The 23,928-nt window shown below is 37.6% G+C and overlaps 1 protein-coding gene and 1 non-coding gene across 5 annotated transcripts in view; both read right to left on the minus strand.

The window, feature by feature from the left end:
- Window positions 1-23,928, minus strand: part of RAD51B (RAD51 paralog B) — a 744,701-nt gene that overhangs the window by 605,468 nt on the left and 115,305 nt on the right. The window lies entirely within an intron of this gene.
- LOC111760203 (small nucleolar RNA SNORA31) lies at window positions 19,339-19,466 on the minus strand. Its single transcript, XR_002793961.1, has one exon. It is a non-coding gene; the product is annotated as a small nucleolar RNA SNORA31 (small nucleolar RNA).

The raw sequence follows: 23,928 nt of genomic DNA on the forward strand, positions 1-23,928 counted from the left end.
TTTTGGAGATGTTATTTTTAGTTATAGTACAGCCAAAAGAATCAAGTTGGGTTTTGATCTGGATTACTGGAGTCCTTTATAAGGAGAATGAAATTCAGACAGAGAGACGAAGTCCAAAAGAGAAAGGAGAAAACATCACCATGTGCATTGTCATATGACAGAAGAGCCAAAGATCCAAGGATTACCAGCAGCCAGTCCCAGAAAGCCACAATCTTTAGGAAAAAAACATTGCTTTACTAACACCTCAATTTTGGATTTCTACTAGCCTCAAAACTGTGAGCCAATAAATTCCAATTGTTTAAGCCAGCCCACTATATGGCATTTATTTTTCTCATAGAAAAAAAAGTCTGGAAGCAGACAGTCCAGGGCATGTTCAATAATCCAGTGATGTCAATAAGGACTCAGGCTCTTCATAATTATCTCCAACATTCTTAGCATGTTGTTGCAAGATGGTTGCTGCTCTCCAAGGCAGGAAGAAGGGTTAAACAACATAAGACCATGCCAGAAACATTACTTCCCTTTTACCTAAAAAGTAAAAGCTTTCTTAGAATTACTCCCTCCACCCTACCCCACATAGACCTTTCCTTTATTATTGCAAAAAAACTGTATTTTCAAAAGATAGCCACATCAATATATTTACCCATCCCACATGTTCTTCTTACAATGTGATGGACACTCCTCCAACTGGGAAAAGAGGCCATGTTCACTCCCCTTGAATCTGGGAGGGAGCTCATGAAAGTCCCAACCAATGGAGTACAACCAATGGAGTACAGCATAAATGATGTTATGTGATTTCTGAGGCTGGGTCATAGAAAGAATACAGCTTACATCAGGTCCTCTTCCTTGAGAAGTTTGCTCTTAGAATCCTGTGACTGTGTTGGGACCACATGTGAGTGTTCCAGCCAGTAGCCCCAGCTGGGTCCCCAGCAGACACAAGCATCAGTTGCCAGTAAGTTAAATAAGCCTTCAAACGCTTCCAGTCCCCAATCTTTGAGTCTTTTAGCTGAGGCCTCAAGCATTAGGAAACAGAGACAAGCTGTCTCCACTACTCTTTTATGAATTCCTAACCAATAGAAATCATGAGCGATAATAAATGATCATTGTTTTAAGCGACTATTATTTTGGAATAATTTGTTAAACAGCAATAAAGAACTAAAATAGATATCATTGGCCAAAACTGGGTCACTTGGCCACCCTCAGCTGCAGAAGAAGTTGGGAAATTAGGAAACAGGATTGTCACGAACCTATAGTTAAGGCTGGGCACATTGTCACTGAAATGTGATAGAGTTCGATGAATAAGGAGAAGGTGAAAATAAGTGTTGGGTAGGTAACCTGCAGTATCTGCCACAAATGACTTACTTAATGCTTATTATCTATCTGATATCATGTTAGCCTTTTCTTAAATATGTTTCATATCCAATAATAGGATATAAGAGTCTTGAAGGCAAAGACTATTTCATTACCAAATGCTTTAAACAATTCGCTGAGCTATTTAACTTCTAAAAAGAAATATTTAGATTACACTTTAGAAAGGTCTTCTAACCTAATATTTATGTTACACTTTGGAAAGACCTTCAGAAAGATATTCTGAAACAAATTAACAGAAAGGGTTTTCTTTCTTTGTTTTTGGACATGTTTCAGAATAATTTCTCTGGAAAAATGCTGATGCAATTGAACAAGCAAATAAACTTTGAGGATCCCTTACAGTATACAGACAAATATCAACTGACCACAGAGTCATAAGTCCACAGCAAAGGCCCCACCCCTGGAAATCCTGCCCAAAGTCAGCCAAAATAGGTACTTGCTCAGCCCTTTTCATAGAGATAAACATTGATATAGGCTAATTAACAGTTGAGGGGTACTTTGTAAAAATAAAATGCTAAATATTTATTTTTAAATAAACATACCAATTCATCACTAAATGATAAACTTACTCACTTTTAGTGGAGAGGAAATCTCACTGTAGTTCCCAAAAATGAAGGAGCCCCCCAAGTATTCCTGACTGCTCAAATGATTTTTACTGGGTCACTATTGCTATTTATTTTTCTAATAAGATAACAATATGGAAATGAGATGTTATTGCAATTTAATGTTAAAACAAGTTTAACCCTAGTCAGAAAACATACCAAAACTTATTTTAGCTAAACAGAAACTAAGTTAAGTGCATTGCCTGAGTTTAGAAAACTCAGATTCATTGTTCAAACAAATAAAACAGCCAGTTATTCAGGCTTACTTGGTTACAAAAATATCAACTAATATTCATATAATACTTCAGAATTTACAAACTCCATCCATATTTGTAGATAAATATATCCTTAAACACACATATACACATATCCTTATCAAATTACTGCAAATGACATTGCTTTATAAATTGTAAAATCCTCTGCAAAGGTCAGTAATCTATCGATCTATTAATATTATTATCTATTAACATTACAATTATTATTAAAAATATAAAGCCTGATGAGGTAGGAACTTTTATCAATAAGGCTACTGAAGCTCAGAGAGGAGAACTGACAGGATCATGAAGCTACTTGTAAAGCTTGTGGTACTTAAACTCACATATTCTGGCTTGAAATTCTGTGTTCTTTACTGGGTTCATGCTGTCTCTATGAAATGTTTAATCTTTAAATCATGATTCTCACAAATTGAAAGAAAAAACTGAAAGAAAAAGCCTATTAGTGTACAGAGAATTGTCATTTCCAAATCTGTCCTGTTATTGGACACTCTAGTAAAAACTAAGCTAAAGAATCCACAGGAAAAAAAAAAAAAAAAGAATCCACAGAATAACGCAAAAGGGATTCATTAAAATATAGTCTAAAAATGAAACGAACAGGAAGCAGATTTGGCTCAACGGATAGAGCATCCGCCTAGTACGTGGGAGGTCCAGGGTTCAAACCCAGGGCCTCCTGACCCATGTGATAAGCTGGCCCATGCACAGTGCTGATGCGTGCAAGGAAAGCCGTGCCACGCAGGGGTGTCCCCTGCATAGGGGAACCCCACGTGCAAGGAGTGTGCCCCATAAGGAGAGCTGCCCAGTGTGAAAAAAATGCAAGCTGCCCAGGAGTGGTGCCACATACACGGAAAGCTGATGCAGCAAGATGATGCAACAAAAAGAGACACAGATTCCTGGTGCCACTGACAAGAATACAAGCAGACACAGAAGAACACACAGCGAATGGACACAGAGAGCAGATAACTGGGGGCGGGGGGCAGGGAAGGGGAGAGAAAAAAATTAATCTTTTAAAAAAAAAAAGAAACTAACTTTGTAAACTTTAAGCTGGGAACATGAAAAAAATTATCTCATTATAACAATTTCACTATTTCTTTAAAATTATTGGTCCTAATAATAATAACTATTGAGCATCACTTTATTTCAGTTCAGGTCAGAACTATCCCTCTCTCAAATATATATCCCCACTAAAGATGTTTTGAGTCATGAAGCCTATAAAAACTAACTTAAGTTTTAAGTTCCTAGGAACTTTTAATTAAATATGTGAACAGCCAATTTTACTGGATACATCTGGCAATGACATGAAATTAAAATGTCTCATGTCCAGCCTCAGAATGTGTCGAGTCTTTGTTTAATCTCAAAGTAGAATCTTATGAGACTGTTTGTATTTCAGAAGTTCCCAAGAGAGGTCCAAAGTACAAGTACTTAGGAATTATTGTCCTAAAATGGTATATTTATCACAAGACTAAAACTACAAATTTGCAAATTCTGACAAGAGAACACAGAAACTAAACATGTCTTTACAGCATATTCACTAGGAGATAAGAGGTATCAGTTAAACTCTTAACATACAGGTATGATTTATACATAGGTGGAAAAAAAAGCTGTATTTTTCAAACTTGAAATACTGATACTGCTAATAAAGCACCTCTACACTTACAGTTTCAAACAACAATCAAAGAATAAAACAAATGCCAGCATTTCCATTGAAAAAGGCTTAGAAGAAAGAATTCTTAGTATTGAACAGCTTTAAGTATTGGAATAAGAGGCAAGGGAACAGAATAATTTTGACTAATATATTAAGAAGCATAATGAATAAAAATATGTGCACTGAAATCAGATAGATATGGGTTCAATCCCTAGTCCTTCTGAAGCAGGCTAGTAAGATAGAGTCTACTTGCCAACCATGTGATTCTGGGAAAGTTATTTAACCCTTATAAGCCTCAATTTCTACAATAATAAAATAGGAATAACACAACCTACTTCACAAAGTTATTTAAAGGATTAAACAAAAGATGTCTGAAAAGTACTCAGTACAATACCTGAAACAAAAATAAGTACTCAAAAGGGGCAGCTATTTATAAATAACAGCATTTCAAACCTGTAGATTACTTAAACAAACAAATACAGTTACTTACCAGTAAATAATTAAAACAAACTCTAAGGTTTTATGTAAGGACCCTGACCCTAAAAGAGACTTCAAAACCCAAACATTACATCAAAATTTAATTTTAAAATGAGGTTAGGTTTTCAAACCATTAATCGTAAGAACAATAAAAGCTCTTGCTCTCTTTCTGAACACACACGTTTTTCTCCCATATAACCATCAAAATAGACTTAGTATTAAAGAGCTATCATCTGTCTTAAACAGTGTACTTGGAAGAAGACATAGCCTAGCAGAGACTGAAGCAACATTAAGATAATCAAAACAAATAGGGAAAGGTGCAATTGATAAGGTTATTTCTCTTTAAATATTAAGGATAAATAAGGGCAAAAGAGAAGGGGGAACACAAACTGTTCAAATGAGAAATATATAACTGTTAATATCCTCTATTTTAGTTTATCTGAGTTGTACTGGAAGACAGAGAAAACCTTTAAACCATAGCTGTTATATGTTTATATAGGCTCTTAAATGTTTGGAAAGTGTCCAAGAATCTTACAAAATTAATTAAGTGCCTCTTCAATTTTTATACCTCCTTAAAGGAAAAACATTATAACTGGAATAATTAAAGTTGTTTTCTGTTTGTGAACTAAAAATTTACCTAAGACTTCACACTCTATTAAAATAAACTATCAGAGAAATAGATTCACTGATTTAGTAAACTGATGAAAAACAGAAATGAGACTGGAAGTTTCCAAAATGTAAATCAAGGTTACTTAATTACTTACATTAGTTCGGGTCTTCTTTAGGGAAAAAAGAATATGATATGAAAAAAAGGGGGAAAAAAGACAAAGCTTTTAGAAATGCAGAATTAAAATACCAACAACATATGATTGAAAGGAAACTATATTAACTGAATGGACACATTCAAGAAAGACAAAAGACAGTGATTTTTGTCTTTGAAAAAACTGTAAGTAAGGAGATAGAAATTTTTAAAAGGAACCAAAGACAAATATTGGAGTTGAAGACCACGATAATGGAAATGAAAAATTCCCTGAAGAGTTTCAAGAGCAGATCTAAGATAGCAGAAGAATGAATCAGAGGTCTATAAGACAAGACAATTGAAATGATACAGGCTGAGGAGCAGAGAGAGAAAATAATTTTTTTTTTTAAGTGGAAGGATTATGGGAAGATGGCAGAGTAGAAAGCTCCAGGTATCTGTCCCTCCACCAAAACAATTATTTAACTGGCAGGAACTCTCTGAATCAACTATTTTTAAACATGGGAGGAGTTTAGTGGAACACTATGCAGAATTCAGAGAGGAGTGGAAGGAAGATGGTGGTAACTAACAATAAATAAAAATGAGTTTCTCCCTGCAGCAGATACCATCCCTCTTCCCCCAGCCTCAATGCAGACAGCAGTGGGAACTGGAGCTTGGGCTCCTGGCAAAGTTCTGGTATAAGAGTAGATCACAGGGGAAGCGGACTTGGCCCAATGGATAGGGCATCCGCCTACCACATGGGAGGTCCACGGTTCAAACCCTGGGCCTCCTTGGCCCATGTGGAGCTGGCCCACGCGCAGGGCTGATGCGCACAAGGAGTGCCGTGCCATGCTGGGGTGCCCCCCAAGTAGGGGAGTCCCATGCACAAGGAGTGCGCCCCGTAAGGAGAACCGCCCAGCGCGAAATAAAGTTCAGCCTGCCCAAGAATGGCACCCCACACACAGAGAGCTGACACAGCAAGATGACGCAACAAAAAGAAACAGATCCCCATGCCACTGACAACAACAGAATTGGACAAAGAACACAAAGCAAATGGACACAGAGAAAAGACAACTGGGGGGGGGGAGGGAGGATGGGGAGAAAAATAAATAAAAAATAAATCTTAAAAAAAAAAAAGTGGATCATAGGGAAACAGATGTGGCTCAACCAATTCGGCTCCCATATACCATATAGGAGGTCCAGGGTTCAATGCCCAGGGCTTCCTGATGAGGACAAGCTGGCCACATGGAGTGTCAGCCGATGCAAGAATGTGGCCCCACACAGGAGAGCCACCCTGCATGGGAATGCCACCTTACACAGGAAAGCTGCCCCACATAGGAGTGCTGGCCAACGCAGAGAGCTGGCGCAGCTAGATGACGCAACAAGAGACAGAGGAGAGAAAATAAGAAGACATAGTAGAACAGGGGAGCTAAGGTGCACAAGAGCGTAATCGCCTCTCTCCTACTCCAGAAGGTCCCTGGATCAGTTCCTGGGGCTGCCTAATGAGAATACAAGCAGATACAGAAGAACACACAGTGAATGGACACAGAGAGCAGACAAAAGGGGAAACGGGGGGGAGAAGTAAGTAAAATAAATCTTTAAAAAAAAAAACAGTGGATCATAAAGACCTAGTCCTCCAAACACCAGGGATGTGTGGTCTTACTGCAGATCTCTACCTTGGATCAACCTCATCAGATCACTCAGAGGTGGCTCTGAGGGCAGCCATTGTTCTAACCTCACTGAGGCAAAGGTGGAAGAAGAAAACTTAAAGATAGTAACCTTTCTCAAAACTAAAGAAAAAAATAAATAAATAAAGGCTGTATTAATGAGGCAATTGCTGAATCAAGAAAAGACAACCTCAAAAGCCATTGGAGGGGAACGGACTTTGGCCCAGGGGTTAGGGCTTCCGTCTACCACATGGGAGGTCCGCGGTTCAAACCCCGGGCCTCCTTGACCCGTGTGGAGCTGGCCCATGCGCAGTGCTGATGCACGCAAGGAGTGCCGTGCCACACAGGGGTGTCCCCAGCGTAGGGGAGCCCCACGCGCAAGGAGTGCGCCCGTGAGGAAAGCCGCCCAGCACGAAAGAAAGTGCAGCCTGCCCAGGAATGGCGCCGCCCACACTTCCTGTGCTGCTGACGACAACAGAAGTGGACAAAGAAACCAGACGCAGCAAAAAGACACAGAAAACAGACAACCGGGAGAGGGGAGGGGAATTAAATAAATAAAAATAAAATCTTTAAAAAAAAAAAAAGCCATTGGAGAAGTTCCTAGTATCCTTACTAGCCTCTTCGCCAACCCCTCCATAACACAGTATCAAAGCAATTTACACTTCCATTGTAGGTTGGGCTCCTGGCCCTGTTCCAGAGGAAGCAGAATGGTCCCTGTGCACACACTTGAGGTTATTGTATTTCAATGCCAATCTATCAGATGGAAGTCTGAGCAACTCAGTCTCAGAAAGTGTCCTGGGCTCTCACTTGCAGATTTGCCCTGAGGGAAGAAAAGCAGCTTGCAGACAGCTAGGATAGTGAAAAAAGAAATAACTTGAAGCAGCCTGAGGCAAAGGACTACCAGTATTTAGTACTTCAAGAAAGCAACCACACAGAGGAAGTCTATTTCAAAGGGATTACAGAGCGAGCAGAGTATTCACTCAAACTCCTGTAAACTTTAAAGAGGAAATTCCTAAAGCACCAGCAGGCTTCAGGTTTCCAGCTCCAAGCAAGATCAGATAAGACAGAAAGGACCTTGCATTTCTCATTTGCCTCAAGCTGATTTTCTTTTGATACGAGGTATAACCTCTGAAAGACAGCACCAACCAAAATAGTCAGTTTGCAAAGAAATTGAAAGGTGTTTTTTGCTTTGGTTTACCTGTTTTGATTAGTTCCTGGTATTCAAGAAAATCTCATCATATCTAGCTGGACAAAAATATAAGGAACAGATAGCTCAGGGCCTAAATTCTAGAACAAACACTTTAAATCTTAAAATGTATTATATCAATTCTAAGGGACAATAGGGAGGTATAAGAGAGTATGGACTCTTTCTTTTTGGAGTAATAAAAATGTTCTAAAATTGACTGAAGTGATGACAGCACAACTCTGTGATGAAAATGAGAGCAACCAAGTGTATACTTTGAATGGATTGTACAAAGCACAGGGAATTCAGTGGTGGAAGGACTGTAATTAACGGAACAAATATGAGAACATTCTCTCATGAACTATAGCAAATACATAATACTAATATAGGGTGCAAATTATCAGCTGGCTTGGGGAAAAATACACCAAATTTTAAGATATGGGCCTGAGCTAGTAGTAGTATTTTGATGATGCTCTTTCACCGTTTGTAACAAATGTTTTACAACAAAGCAAGGTGTTGGTGGTGGGGTGATATATGGGAGCCCTGTATGATTATGCACGTTTGTTTTATAAACTCACGAATTTCACTATGCACTTAATATTTATGTATATGCGTGTATGTACAATATACTTCAATAAATTTTTTTTTTAATGTACAATGTGCAACAAAAGATTACCAGACAAAGAGACAGGAAATAATAACCCATCCAAAGGAACAAAATAAAAGTACAGAAACCATCAATGAAGAGAACACAACTTTGAATTACTGGACAAAGACTTTTAAAAAATGATTCTCAATATGCTCAAGAAGATCAAAGAAAACACAGAGAAAGAATTAAAGAATTTGAGGTAAACAATCAATGACCAATACGGAAATCTTAGACATATTGGAGTTAAAGAACACAATAATTGAAATGAAAATTCCCCAAACATTTTCAACAGCAGATTGGAGGTGAAAGAAGAAAGAATCAGTGATCTCAAAACTGAAAGGACTAAAAAGAGAAGAAAAACTAAATCCAAAGTGAACAGAAGGAAGGAAATAACAAGGATTAGAGTGGAGAGAGATGAAATTGAGAAGAAAACAAAAAATCAACAAAACAAAAAGTTCTTTGAAAAGATCAGTAAAATTGACAAAACTTTAGCTAAACTGAGGAAAGAAAAAAAAGAGAAACACAAAATAGCTAAAATCAGAAATGAAAAGAGGGACATCACTACTGACCTTGCAAAAATGAAAAGAACTATAAGAGTGCTAAGAACAACAGTGTGCTGGCAAATAAGATAATTTAGATGAAAGGACAAACTCCTAGAAACACACAAACTACCTACACAGGCTCAAAAAGAAACATAAGATCTCAACAAACCAATAACTAGTAGAGACATTAAATCAATAATCAAAACTCACAACAAAGAAAAGTCCAGGATCAAATGGCTCCACAAGTGATTTTATGAAACATTCCAGAAAGAATGAACACCAATCCTGCTCAAACTCTTCCCAAAAAATTGAAGAGGAAGGAACACTCCCTAAATCATTCTCTGAGACTATAATTAACCTCATACCAAAGCCAGATAAAGATACCACAAGAAAAGAAAATCACAGACCAATATACTTTATGAATATTGACATAAAAATCCTCAACAAAATACTTTTAAACCAACTCAAAGCCTACTAAAAGAATTATATACCATATCAAGTGGGATCTATCCTTGGCATAAAATGGCAATTTAATGTAATAAAATCAATTAATATAATATACCACATTTATAGAACAAAAGAGAAACAGCACAGGATCATCTCAATTGATGCAGAAAAGACATATGACAAAATCCAGCACACCCTTTCTTGACAAAAAAACTTAGAAACCTGGGAATAACTTCCTCAACACAATAAAGGGGGAATGTAATAGCAGTAAAAAATCTTCCTGGATATCTCCATCAAACCTATCTATCTTTATTCATATATTGGCTGAGTAATTATTTGCTTTTCACCTAACAAAATCAATATATTAAGAGCATCAGGCTAAAAATAATATATTTCTTTATCATTGCTTCTGTAGGGGTACCTATTACATATTGTAAAATAAATAGTAACTAATTTGAAAACAACTAGCATAGTACAAATTTGCTTCTTCTCATTGCATACCCATATTGAAGCAAATGCTGTTTTTCTATACAATGAAGGAAGTGGATTTCACAAAATACATCTACCTTGTAGGCAGGATTTGGCATCCCATTAATATCACTGGGTTTAAACCTAAATGTTATTCTCCATTAAACTTTTAAAGGACTAGTACATTAAGACCCAAGAAACTACCTAATAATATTTTATTAACTAGTAAAAATAGGCCATGCATCCATTGAAAACTTGTACATGTTTCCATTTTATTTCAAGACAGGAAAATAAACAAATGAAGCTTAAAACATTGAGGGAAGCAAATGTGACTCAAGCAATTGAGCTCCGGCCAACCACATGGGAGGTCCTGGGTTCAGTTTTGGATGCCTCCTAAAGAAGATGAGCAACACAGTGAGTTGGCACAATGGGCTGGCATGGCCAGCTGAAACAACAAGATGACACAACAAGAGACGCAAGGAGGAAAACGTAATGAGAAACAACAAAGCAGGGAACAGAGGGAGCTCAAGCAATTAGGCACCTCCCTCCCACATGGGAGGTCCTGGGTTCAGTTCCCAGTGCTTCCTAAAAAGAAGACAAGCACAAAACGAACAGATACAGTAAATGCAAACAATGAGGAGGAGGGGGTGGGAAGAAACAAATAAATTAAATAAATCTTAAAATATATATAGCAAGTGAGAGAAATATACATTATTAGTGTGCCAACATTAGGAAACTCAACCTAACATTGTACAAATTTTATAAAGAGGAAAGCTGAGTAAGTATTTATTGTGATCAACTGGAAGAAAGAATTAAAAGATAAATTAGCATGATAAAATGTTCTGGGAAAACAACCCTGCATAAGTTTCCTGTGTAGCCATTCCTCACACCCTGATTACCTGAACATTTTAATACTTTGAGAGTAGACTCAGGCCACTATGAGGGCTGAATGTTAAAACAGTAAGAACTGTGGTGGCTCTAAGAGTTCCTGAAATTATTAAGAATTCCCTGTACTACATTAGTAGTACTACTACTACTTCACCTATTAAAAAAAAAAAAAAAAAGAAAGAGGTACTGAGATAGGACAAACCCAAGATGGCAGAGTAACACACTTCAGGATTCTATCCTCTTACAAAAATATAAACATCAAGCAAAAAGTCAGCTTAAAAAAGTAGGAAAACCTTGCAGTGCCATTCTTGGCCCTTCCACCTTCTCCCTGACTTAATGCAGAGTCAGCCCACATTCCCAGTACAGGTCCCTATTCCTCCAGAAGCAGAGTAACCCTTATGTACATACTAGGGAATAAATATTTCTATACTTATCTCTCTGCCGGCAGCCTGAAGCACTGAAACAGGATACTTGCCACATCCCAGAACATGAACAGCACATAGAATCAGCCTGCATGGCAGCTAATATGCTAAGAAATGATCAAATTGTAGCTACCTAGGATAAAGGATTATCAACTATAGGACATACAATAAGATATCTAGTGCTGGTAGGAAAGACTATTTCTTAGGGAAAAGTAGACATTCAGATGTGTGTAAAGGGGAATTCCTAAGGCCATACACTTTTTTCTCAGGCTGTTCCTTGAGACTCATCTGCAGGAAGGAGTGCCAATATGCAATTATTGTGAAAGGAGTTTTTTCTCCCTTTTTAAATTTCTTTTTCTTTCTTTCTTTCTCTCTCTCTCTCTCTTTTTTTTTTTTTTTTTTTTTGCCATTACCCAAATTAAAGAAAATCTCAGTCATAATACTGGCTATACACAAGTTTAAGGAAAAAACACCACAGTGACTGAATTCCAGATATAACACATTAAAATATTAAAATGTCCAGTGTACAACAAAAGACTAAATGCTGGCAAAGAAACAGGAAATAATGGTCCATGCAGAGGAGGGAAAAAAGCATTAGAAACTTTCTATGAGGAAGATCAGACTTTGTATATTCCAAAGACTTTTAAAAATTATTATGATGGGAAGTTAATGCTTAATGGGTGAAGAGTTTCTGATGAAGTGAAGGAAAAGTTTTGGTAATGGACGGTGGTGAGCATTGCACAACTATGTAAATGTGATTAACATCACTGAATTATATACATGAAAGTGGTTAAAATGTGAAAGGTAATTTTTGTATTTATGTTAACGTAATAAAAATGTTTCAATGAAACAAAATCTTCAAACCAAAATTGTCTTAAATGTGCTCAAAGAGCAGAGGAAAACATGGACAAAGCACTGAAGTATATCAGGAAAATGATAGATGAACATAAGGAGAATTTCAATAAAGAGACAGAAATTTTAAAAAAAGGAACCAAGCAAACATATTGGATCTGAAGATCACAGTAGCCAAAATTTAAAATTCCCTAGTGGGAGCAGACATACCTCCCACATAGGAGATCCCAGTTTCAGTTCCTGGTGCCTCCTAAAGAAAACAAGGAGCAGACAATGAGGAAAAAAAAAAAAAAAAAAAGAACAGGGAGCAGATGTGGCTCAAGCAATTGAGTACCCACATCCCACATGGGAGATCCTGGATTCAGTTTCCAGTGCCTCCTAAAGAAAAAACAACAGACAATGAGCAAAAAAAAAAAAAAAAAAATGAGCAGACAACGAGCATAAACAAAAATGAGCAAACAATGAGCAAAAACAACAAGCAAACAGAGGGAGCCAACTTGTGGGGGGGGCATTCCCTAGAGGGGTTCAACAGCATTTTAAGAAGAAAGAATACATGAACTTGAAGATAGGAAAATTGAACTTATTCAATCTGAGGAGCAGAAAGAAAAAAGAATTTCAAAAAATGAACAGAGCCTAAGAGACATGCAAGACACCATCAAGCATTCCAATATATACATCAAGGAAGTCCCAGAAAAGAACAAAGGGCAGAAAAAATATTCAAAGAATAGCTAAAAATTTCCCAAATTTAACAAATCATGAATATATATATCCAATAATCTCAAAGTCAACAGAATAACCTCAGAAACTCACTTCATGATTCATAATCACACGAAGACAAAGACAAAGACTGAAGCCTAAGAGCTACAAAAGACAAGTAATGCAGCATGCACAAGGGCATTCCAATAAGATTAAGTGCCAATTTCTCATCAGAAACTATGGAGGCAAGGAAGTCAGTGGAATGACATATTTAAAATGATGAAAGAAAAAAAATTATCAACCTAGAGTCCTATATACAAAAAAAAAAAACACCAAAACTATCTTTCAAAATTGAGGAAGACATTAAGACATTCACAGGTAAACAAAAGCAGGAAGTTCATCACCACTAGGCCACTACACAAATTATGGAAGGAAGTTCTTCAGGTTAAAAAGAGAAGGAACCAGGCAATAGATCAAAGGCACATGAAGAAATATAGACCTCTGATAAAGGAAACTACCTGTTAAATATAAATGCCAGTACTACTGTATATTTGATTTGTAACTCTAGTTTTTACTTCTTAACAGATCTAAACAGCAAACTGCATTAAAAAGAATGATAAATCTATGGTTTGGGAAATACAAGGTATACAGACATGATTGTGACAAGAACAATGTAAAGGTGTAGAGGACAGAAGGATATAGGAACACAGTTTGTGTACATTACTGAAGTTTGTATCAAAGCAAACTAAATTTTTACAGATTGAGGATATTTAATTTAAGCTCATTGGTAATCAAAAAGAAAAATATGAAAAATACGTACAGAAGGAAATAAGAAGGGATTCGAAAGATTTCATTACAAAGATCGACTAAGTTAAAAAAAGAAAAAAGAAAAAAACAGTACTGGAAGAATTTCAGAACCAAAAGGTAATAAACTTAGAAAAACCAAATAGCCAGATGGCAGAAAAAAGTCCTGCATTATGAGTAGTTACTTTAAAACTAAAAGGGTTAAACTCCGTCCAAAGGTTAAGATTGACAAAATGGATTAAAAATTAGATGACCAAACTATATGCTGCTAACAAGAGACTCACCTGAAATTCAAAGACATAAAGTAGGTAGAAAAAGGAAGAATGAAATAAATATCCCATGTAAATAGTATCCAAAGCAAGGTGGGGGATATATTAATGCCAAACAAAATAAAATTTAAGGAAAAAAAATCGTTAAAAGTGATAAAGACGTAAACTGTATATTGATAAAAAGGTCAATTTATCAAGATACAATGATTATAAACAAATAAGTGCCTAAAAATAGAGGCACAAAATGTGAAGCAAACATTGACAAATTCGAAGGAAGAAACAGATGGTTCTAAATTAATAGTAAGAGACTTCAACGCACCACTTTCACAGAAGATTAATAAGAAAATAGAAAATTTGAACAATAACATAAACCATAAACTAACATACACATATAGAACATTTCATCTAACAACAGCAGTATCCACAAATCGTTCTTTAGTTTAGACCATATATAGGTCACAAAACAGGTATCAATAAAATTTTTTAAACATTGGGATTATCCAAAGTTCTCCTCCAATCACAGTGGATGAAGCTAGAAATCAATAACAGGGGAAAAACTGGAAAATTCACAAATATGTGGAAACTAAGCAATCCAATTCAATGATCAGTGAATCTAAAAGAAAAGCACAGGAAAAGCAGAAAATCTCTCAAGACAAATTAAAACAAAAATACAACAAACCAAAATTTATAGAGGTTACAAAAGTGGTGCTCAGAGGGAATTGTATAGCTATAAATGACTACATTAACAAAAAAGAAAGTTTATGGGTAGAAACTAGAAAAAGAAGAGTAAACTAAACTAAAAGTGAGAAGAAGGAAATAACAAAGATTAGAGTGGCGATAAATGAAATAAATAATAGAAAAACAATAGACAGAACCAATGAAACAAAGAGTTGGTTCTTTGAAAAGATCAATAAAATCAACAAACCTTTAGCTAGACAGAAAAAGAAGAGAGAATGTATAAAACACAAATCAAAAATGAAAGGGGAGATATGATTATGACCCTTACAAAAATAAAAGTAATTATAAGAAGGTACTATGAACAATTGTAGGCTAAAAATTAGACTGACTCAAGAAGAAATATAAGTTCTCAACAGACCAATAACAAGTAAAAAGATTGAATCAGTAATCAAAAAACTCCCAAAAAACAGTAGGCTGGGACCAGATGGCCTCACTTATGAATTTTAACCAACATTCAAAAAAGACTTAATATCAATCCTCCACATACTTTTTAAAAATTGAAGGAGAAGGAACATTTTCTAACTCCCTCTATGAGGCCAGCATCAACAAAGGCAAAATAAGATATCAAGATAAAAGAAAATTATAAATCATTATTGCTTATGAATATATAATCAAAGATCTTCAACAAAATATGAACAAATCAAACACAACAGCACATTGAAAGGATTACAAGGAGGCGGACTTGGCCCAATGGATAGGGCATCCGCCTACCACATGGGAGGTCCGTGGTTCAAACCCCAGGCCTCCTTGGCCTGTGTGGACCTGGCCCATGTGCAGTGCTGATGTGCGCAAGGAGTGCCATGCCATACAGGGGTGTCCCCTGTGTAGGGGAGCCCCACGCACAAGGAGTGCGCCCCATAAGGAGAACAGCCCAGCACGAAACAAAGTGCAGCCTGCCCAGGAATGGCACCGCACACACGGAAAGCTGACACAACAAGATGACGCAACAAAAAGAAACACAGATTCCTGGTGCCGCTGATAAGGATAGAAGTGGTCACAGAAGAACACACAGCGAATGGACACAGAGAGCAAACAACTGGGGGGTGGGGAAGGGGAGAGAAATAAATAAAAATAAATAAATCTTTAAAATTAAAAAAAGGGATTACACACCACAGTCAGGTGGGATTTATACCAGGAATGCAAGGCTGGTTGAACATAAGAAAATCAATTGATATGATACACCACATAAAGGAGGGGGGAAAATCACATGGCTATCTCAGTTTTTTTTTTTTCCAAAGGGAAGAACCACTGGCTGGCTTTTAATCCAGTTTTTTTTTTAACCTTTCAAAGTTGTTAAAGCTTTACCAGAAGGCATGAGTGTATGGAACATCGTTGTCCAATACTTCTCACGTAAATCCAAACCTCAGACTCCTTTTGTGGAGTAAGAAGGCTATTTGCTGTTTGTTTGTTTGTTTGTTTTTTCTTCATTTTCTTTTAAATGTTACATTAAAAAAATATGAAGTCCCCATATACCCCCCACCCCACCCACCCCACCCCTCCCACATCAACAACCTCTTCTTTTTTTTCCAAGATTTATTTATTTATGTATTTCTCTCCCCTTCTCCCCCAACCCAGTTGTCTGTTCTCTGTGTCCATTGGCTGCGCGTTCTTCTTTGTCTGTTTCTGCTATGGGAATCTGTGTTTCTTTCTGTTGTGTCATCTTGTGTCAGCTCTCCGTGTGGGTGGCACCATTCTCAGGCAGGCTGCACTTTCTTTCGCGCTGGGTGGCTCTCCTTACGGGGCACACTCCTTGCGCGTGGGACTCCCCTAAGCAGGGGACACCCCTGAGTGGCACAGCACTCCTTGCGCTCATCAGCACTGTGCATGGGTCAGCTGCACATGGGTCAAGGAGGCCCAGGGTTTGAACCGCGGACCTCCCATGTGGTAGACAGATGCCCTAACCACTGGGCCAAGTCCGCTTCCCAACAACCTCTTCTATCATTGCGGCACATCCACTGCACCTGGGAAATACATTCTGGAGCACTTCTGCACCACATGAATAGTGGTCCACATTGTAGTTCACACTCTCCCCCAGTCCACCCAGTGGGGCCACAGCAGGACACACAACATCCAGCATCCGTCCCTGCAGCACCACCCAGAATAACTCCAAATCCTGAAAATGCCCCCACATCATATCTCTTCTTCCATCTCCCTACCATCAGCAGCCACCATGGCCACCCTCTCCACATCACTACTACAATTTCTTCCCTTCCTAATCACAACAGTTCCCCAGCAGAACACCAATTAAGTCTGCTCTAATCCATACTCTATTCCTCCATCCTGTGGACCCTGGGATGGTTACGTTCAGTCCCCCTCTACATTAAGAGGGGCTTAGATTCTACATGGATGATGGATGCAATTCTCCAGCTTGCAGCTGTAGGCACTCTTGGCTCCCTGGTGTGGTGGTTGACCCTCTTCACCTTCCTGTCAGCTGGAAAGGATAAGTCTAACAAACCAGAGGGTAGGAGCTGCAAGTCTGCTGAGGCCCAGGGCCTGGCTGTCACACGGACAGTTCAGAGATTCAGGTCTCCTGAGTATATACCAACCCAAATGCCAACCACAGGTCTGGCAAAAATAACAGAAGAGGCATGTGTAGAAAAGTCATATCTGAGTCCAACTCCATCACCCTCAGGAACACAAACTCCAAAGTAGGGCTGGTCCTACCAGGACATGGTCCTGAACTCCAGAGCCATCTGCCATGACCATAGAACCTGTGGGTCTCTGAAGCCCTCAGGAGAACTAGCACCTGGGTTTCCATCTACCTTGGCTGTCTCTGGTACCCTGCTGAGGCATGCATAAGCATCACCCCTCTGATGACTTCCCAACTCTTTTTTGGATACTCATAGCAATATAAACTCACTTTTCCTTTCCATTTCCCCCTTTTATCCAAAGTCAAAAAGCAGTTTTAATACCTGATATTACATGTAGGCTGAGATATTCTGCCGGTCTGAGTTGACCCCTTTATTCAAGGTCTTTTTCTAGTTACATCATCAGCTGGTGCTTGGTAATAATCCCTCAGCACCAGGGAGGCTCATCCCTGGGAGTCATGTCCCACACTGGGTGGAAGGCAATGCATCTACATACTGAGTTTGGCTTAAAGAGTGGCCACATTTGAGCAACATGGAGGCTCTTAGGAGGTAACTCTTAGGCATCCCAAAGCTCTAGGTCTAGTTCGTATTTCAGGCACACAGGCTCATAATCAGAGCCATCAGTATCAAGGGCTCATCGTTGGACTATCCATCTTTGTTAGTCTTTGCCATTGCACTTGGGGGATTGTTGCTGTTCCATTGGGGAATGTGATAGAACTCCCCTGGCCAGGAACTCAGCACTCTCTCAGCTGTCATTTCCAACTGAAACCACTACGAAAATATCCAAACCTTTCTATGTACCCTGTATACATGTCCTAGAGAACTCCCTCCCAACCATGTGCTACCCACCAATAACACCCCACACAAGTGCTCCTTCCCCACCATAGATGAACCTCTCTGTAGTCCAAAACTTCTTCAAAAAGGAAGTCCAATATATTGCCAGGTTCCATTAATAGTAAAATGGAATATAGTGATGGGTTTAAAGGTTAGATATAGAATACACAGTAATTTAGAAAAATAAAATAAAGGAAAAATAAATTGGGGTATCAAAAAATAAAAAAATGTAAAAGCTTTGTTTTTGACATTTTGCCTTTCATCACTGGTATAGGTATTGCCCTGTATGTACAGTGGCAAGGAAATTTCTTCCATTTCTTCCTCAGTGTCTACATCCTTTCTTTATTTTTTTTTCCTAATTATTAAGTTTGTCTTCACATAAGTTTTAGATCACAGTAATTCACATATACAACATATGGTACTCCCACATATCCAACATCAAACCCTTTGTCCCTTCCCCAGCAATGATCTTTTTACATGTTCATATTATATTTGCTGCAGCTGATGTACAGATATTGAAACAATAGCTTTCAACATGGTTCTCTTTGGGTTTACGTTATGGTTTATATTTTACACTATACAATTTTCTAAATTTTCAGTTACCTTATGTTTTACATTATGGTTTACATTTTAGCCTACAGACTTCTATACGTTTCTGGTGTAATTTAACATGTCTTATATCCATCATTGCATGATCTTGTGGAACACTTCCATCGCCCCACAGTTACACTGCTTATTTGCTGTTTTTAAGTTCATTTGAGTTGCAAAGATTATTTCCTCTTTCCCATTTTTAGAATTTCCTGGATTCCCCCATTCAATCTTTTTTCTTTTTTTTAAGGATTTATTTTATTTATTCCCTCACCCCACCCCCCACCCCGATGTCTGCTCCCTGTGTCCACTTGCTGTGTGTTCTTCTGTGTCTGCTTGCACCCCCAGTGACACCGGGAAACTGTGTCTCTTTTTTGTTATGTCATCTTGCTGAGTCAGCTTTGTGTGTGTGCAGTGCCAGTCCAGGGCAGGCTGCGCTTTTTTTCACGCAGGGCGGTTCTCCTTGCAGAGCGCACCCTTGCACATGGGCATGGCACTCCTTATGCACAGCAGCACTGCTGTGGGCCAGCCCACCACACGGATTAGGAGGACCTGGGTATCAAACCCTGGACCCTCCCATATGGTAGGCAGACGCTCTATACGTTGAGCTACCTCCATTCAATCTTGGCTGCCATAACCAGACAGACAGAAAGCCCGAGGACTTCTTTTTCTTGCATCTATAGTGGAAATCTTAGCAGCAGACATTAACTGCTCCAGGGCTGTCGGAGTTGCATACTATCTCAGGTGGTGCAGAAGGCATTTGACAAAATCCAGCATCTAAAAGTCTAGAAAACTAGGAATAAAAGGGAACTTCCTCAACATTATAAAGGCACAGGTAGGCAGAATAGATAAAAATAACATGACCCAACTGTATGTTCTTTAGAGACTCAACTTAGACACAAAGACACTAGTAGGTTAAAAATAAAAGAATTGAAAAGATAAACCAAGCATATAGTAACCAAAAAAGAGCTGGGGTGGTGATATAAATATTGAACAAAATAGACTTTAAGTTATAAAAGACAAAGAAGGACACTATATATTAATAAAAAGGTCAATCCAAAAAGAAGGAATAAAATCATAAATATATATGTACCTAACCACCTTACTCTAAAATACATGAGGCAAACACTGTCAAAACTGAAGGGAGATATATAATAGTAGTTGAAATTTCAATACACCTCCCATCAACAGATAGACTATCTAGACAGTAGGTAAGGAAACAGAGAACCTGAATAACATGATAAGTGAACTAGATCCATCAGACATATACAAACTATTGTACCCCAAAACAGCAATCTTTACATTCTTCTCAAGTGCACATGAATCACTCATTCTCCAGGTCAGACCACATGTTGGTTCACAAAGGAAGTCTCAATAAATTTTAAAATATTGAAATTACACAAAGCATCTTATCTGGCCATAATGGAATGAAGCTAGAAAGAAAAGAAAAACAGGAAGAGAACTGGAAAATGCAGAAATACATGAAATTTAAATAATATACTCTAAAACAATCAATAGGTAAAAGAAGAGAACAAGGGAAATTAGTTAATATCTTCAGACAAATAAAAATGAGGACACAACATGTCTAAATTTAAGGGGTGTAGCAAAGGCAGTGTGAAAGAAATTTAGAGCCCTAAATGCTTACATTAAAAAAGAAGAAAGAGCTAAAATAAAAAACCTAATTATTAATACACACCTGGAGGAACTAGGGGAAAAAAAAGCAAACTGAACCCAAAGCAAGAAGAAAAGAAATAACAAATATTAGAGCAGAAATAACTGAAATAAAGAATTAAAAACCAAGAGAGAGCATTAACAAAACCAAAAGTTGATTCTGTAAAAAGATCAATAAAATTGACAAACTATTAGCTAGACAGACAAGGGGAAAAAAAAGAGAAGACAAAAATTGATAAAATCAGAAATGAGATGGAGGACATAACTAATGACCCCACAGAAATAAAAAGGATCAAAACAGGATACTATGAACAACTGTAAGCCAAAAAAATTAGATAACCTAGATGAAATAAATTCCTAGAAAGACACAAGCAACCTACACTGATCCTACAAGAAACTGAAGACCTCAATAGAACAACTCTAAGTAAAGACAGTGGATCAGTCATCAAAATCTTCCCAAAAAAGAAAAGTCCAGGACCAGATGGCTTCACAGGTGAATTTTACCAAACATTCCAAGAGGAATTAATACCAGTCCTGCTCAAACTCTTCCAAAACATTCAATCAGTCTATAAGGCCAACATCATCCTAACACCAAAATCAAAAAAAAAAAAAAAAGGTACTACAAGAAAAGAAAATTACAGACCAATTTCTCTTATGAATATAGATGCATAAATCCTCAAAAAAAAAAAAATACTAGCAAATAGAATCCAACATCACATTAAAAGGATTATACACCATGATCAAGTGGGATTTATCCCTGGTATGCAAGGAGGGTTCAACATTATAAAATCAATTGTTGTAATACAAACACATTAATAAAATAAAAGGAAAAACAAAAACAAAAACACGTGATCATCTCAATGCAGAAAAGGCATTTGAAAACATCCAGCATCCCTTCTTACGCAAATATTAAAAACCCACAGTTAATATCATATTCCAAGGTGAAAGAATAAAAGCTTTCCCTCTAATATCTGGAGCAAGACAAGGATACCTACTGTCACCACTATTATTCAAAATTGTACTCAGAGAAATCAGGTAAGAAAAAGAAATAAAAGGCATCCAAATTAAAAAGGAAAAAGTAAAACTTTCACTCTATGATCCTACATACAGAAAACCCTGAAAAATCTGTAACAAAGCTACTAGAGCTAATAAATCCAGCAAGTGGCAGGGTATAAGATCAACACACAAAAATCAGTAGTGCTTCTATAGATTAGTAATGAGCAATCTTGGGAGGAAAATTTTTAAAAATCCATATACAATAGCAAATAAAAGAATCAAATATCTAGGAATAAATTTAACCAGGGATGTAAAAGACATACATAGAAAACTAAAAACTTTGCTAAAAGAAATCAAAGAAGAGCTAAATAAATGGAAGGATATTCCATGCTCATGGATTAGAAGACTAAATATCTTTAAGAAGTCAATGCTACCCAAAACAGTTTACAGATTCAAAGCAATCCCAATAAAAATTTCAACAGCCTACTTTGCTGAAATAGAAAAGCCGATCATCATATTTATTTGGAAAGGTAAAGGGCTCCAAATAGCCAAAACCATCTTGAAAAAGAAGAACAAAGTTGGAGGACTCAAACTTTCTGGCTTTAAAGCTTATTACAGAGCTACAGTGATTTTAAATTTTTTTTATTTTAAGAAAGTATGGTACTGGCACAAGGATAGATATAGAGACCAATGGAATTGGATTGAGAGTTCAGAAACAGACCCTCATGTGTATAGCCAGTTGATTTTTTTCAAGATGGCAAAGACCACTCAACTGGGAAAAAATAGTATCTTCAACAAATTGTGTTGGGAAAATTGGATCTCAATCTGTAAAAACATGAAGGAAAACCCCTAGACCCCTACCTCATACCATACACAAAAATCAACTCAAAATGGGTCAAAGACCTTAATATAAGAACTAGCCTAGAAAAAAAATTGTAGGGAAGCATCTTCAGGATCTTGTGTCAGGCAATGGTTTCTTAGACTTTACAACCAAACAAAAACAAAAGAAAAAATAGGCAAATGAGATTTCATTAAAACTTCTTGTTCCCCAAAGGGCTTTATCATGAAAGTAAAATGACAACCTACACAATGGAAGAAAATATTTGGAAACCACATATCTTACAAAGAATTAATATCCAGAATATATAAAGAAGGAAGCAGATATGACTTAGACAACTGAGCTCCTGCCTACCACATGGGAGGTCCACGGTTCAGTTCCTAGTGCCTCCTAAAGAATACAATGAACTGGCATGACAGATGGGTGCAGCAAGCTGATACAACAAGCTGATACAACAAGTGACATGGGAAGAAAAACATAATAAGAGACACAACAAAGCAGGGAGCAGAGGTTCCCAGTGCCTCCTAAAAAAAAAGGAGCAAGATAGCGAGCTGTTGTAATAGGCAGGCACAGCAAGCTGATGCAACAAGATGAAGCAACAAAAGACACAAGGAGTAAAAACATAATGAGAGACACAACTAAACAGGAACAGAGGTGGCTCAAGTGATTATGTGCCTCCCTCCCATATCAGAAGTCCTGGGTTCAGTTCCCAGTGCCACCTAAAGATACAGCACATAGGGAAGTGGATGTGGCTCAAGTGATAAGGCTTCTGCCTACCATATGGGAGGATCTGGGTTCAATCCCTGGGGCCTCCTGGTCAAAAAGAAAAAAAAAACAAAACAGAAAGAGTGCCTACACAGCAAGCGTCCACACATCAAGCCAGTGCCTGCACAACTGAGTCATGCAGCAAGATGATGACGCAACAAAAGAGATATGGAGAGAGTCAAGGTAAAGCACAGCAGAAACCAGGAACAGAGGTGGTGCAAGTGACAAGGAATCTTTCTCCACATCAGAGGTCCCCAGGATCAAATCCCGTTGAATCCTAGAGGAGAAAAATGATAAGAGGAGACAGAAAAAGATAAACAGATACAGAAGATCACACAGAGAATGGACACAGACAACAAAATACAGCAGGGCAGGGGAGGCAGAGAGGGAGGGGTGAAAGTAAAAAAAAAGACAGCACTCAGTAAGTGCAAACAATGAGGGGGTGAGGAGAAATAAATAAGTAAATAAAATAAATCTTTAAAACAAAAACAAAACAATATATAAAGAAATCCTTCAAAGTTCACAACAAAAAGACAAACAACCCAATTTAAAAATGGGCAAAAGACTTGAATAGATATGTCTCCAAAAAAGATACACAAATGGCCAGAAAGCACATGAAAAGATGGCCATCAGGAAAATGCAAATCAGAGCCACAATGTGATACCATTTCATGCCCTTTAGCATAGCTGCTACTAGAAAAACAGAAAATAACAGTTGTTGGATAGGATGCAGAGAAATAGGAACACTGCTATCCCACTATTAGGTATATACCCAAAAGAAGTGAAAGCCGGGACTTGAACAGATATTTGCACACTGATGTTCATAGCAGCTTATTCACAATTGCCACAAGTTGGAAGCAACCCAAGAGTCCATCAACAGCTGAATGGATAATAAAATGTGGTATATACATACAATGGAATATTATT

This window comes from Dasypus novemcinctus, chromosome 3, assembly GCF_030445035.2.
Source record: "Dasypus novemcinctus isolate mDasNov1 chromosome 3, mDasNov1.1.hap2, whole genome shotgun sequence".
Classification (NCBI taxonomy): Eukaryota; Metazoa; Chordata; class Mammalia; order Cingulata; family Dasypodidae; genus Dasypus; species Dasypus novemcinctus.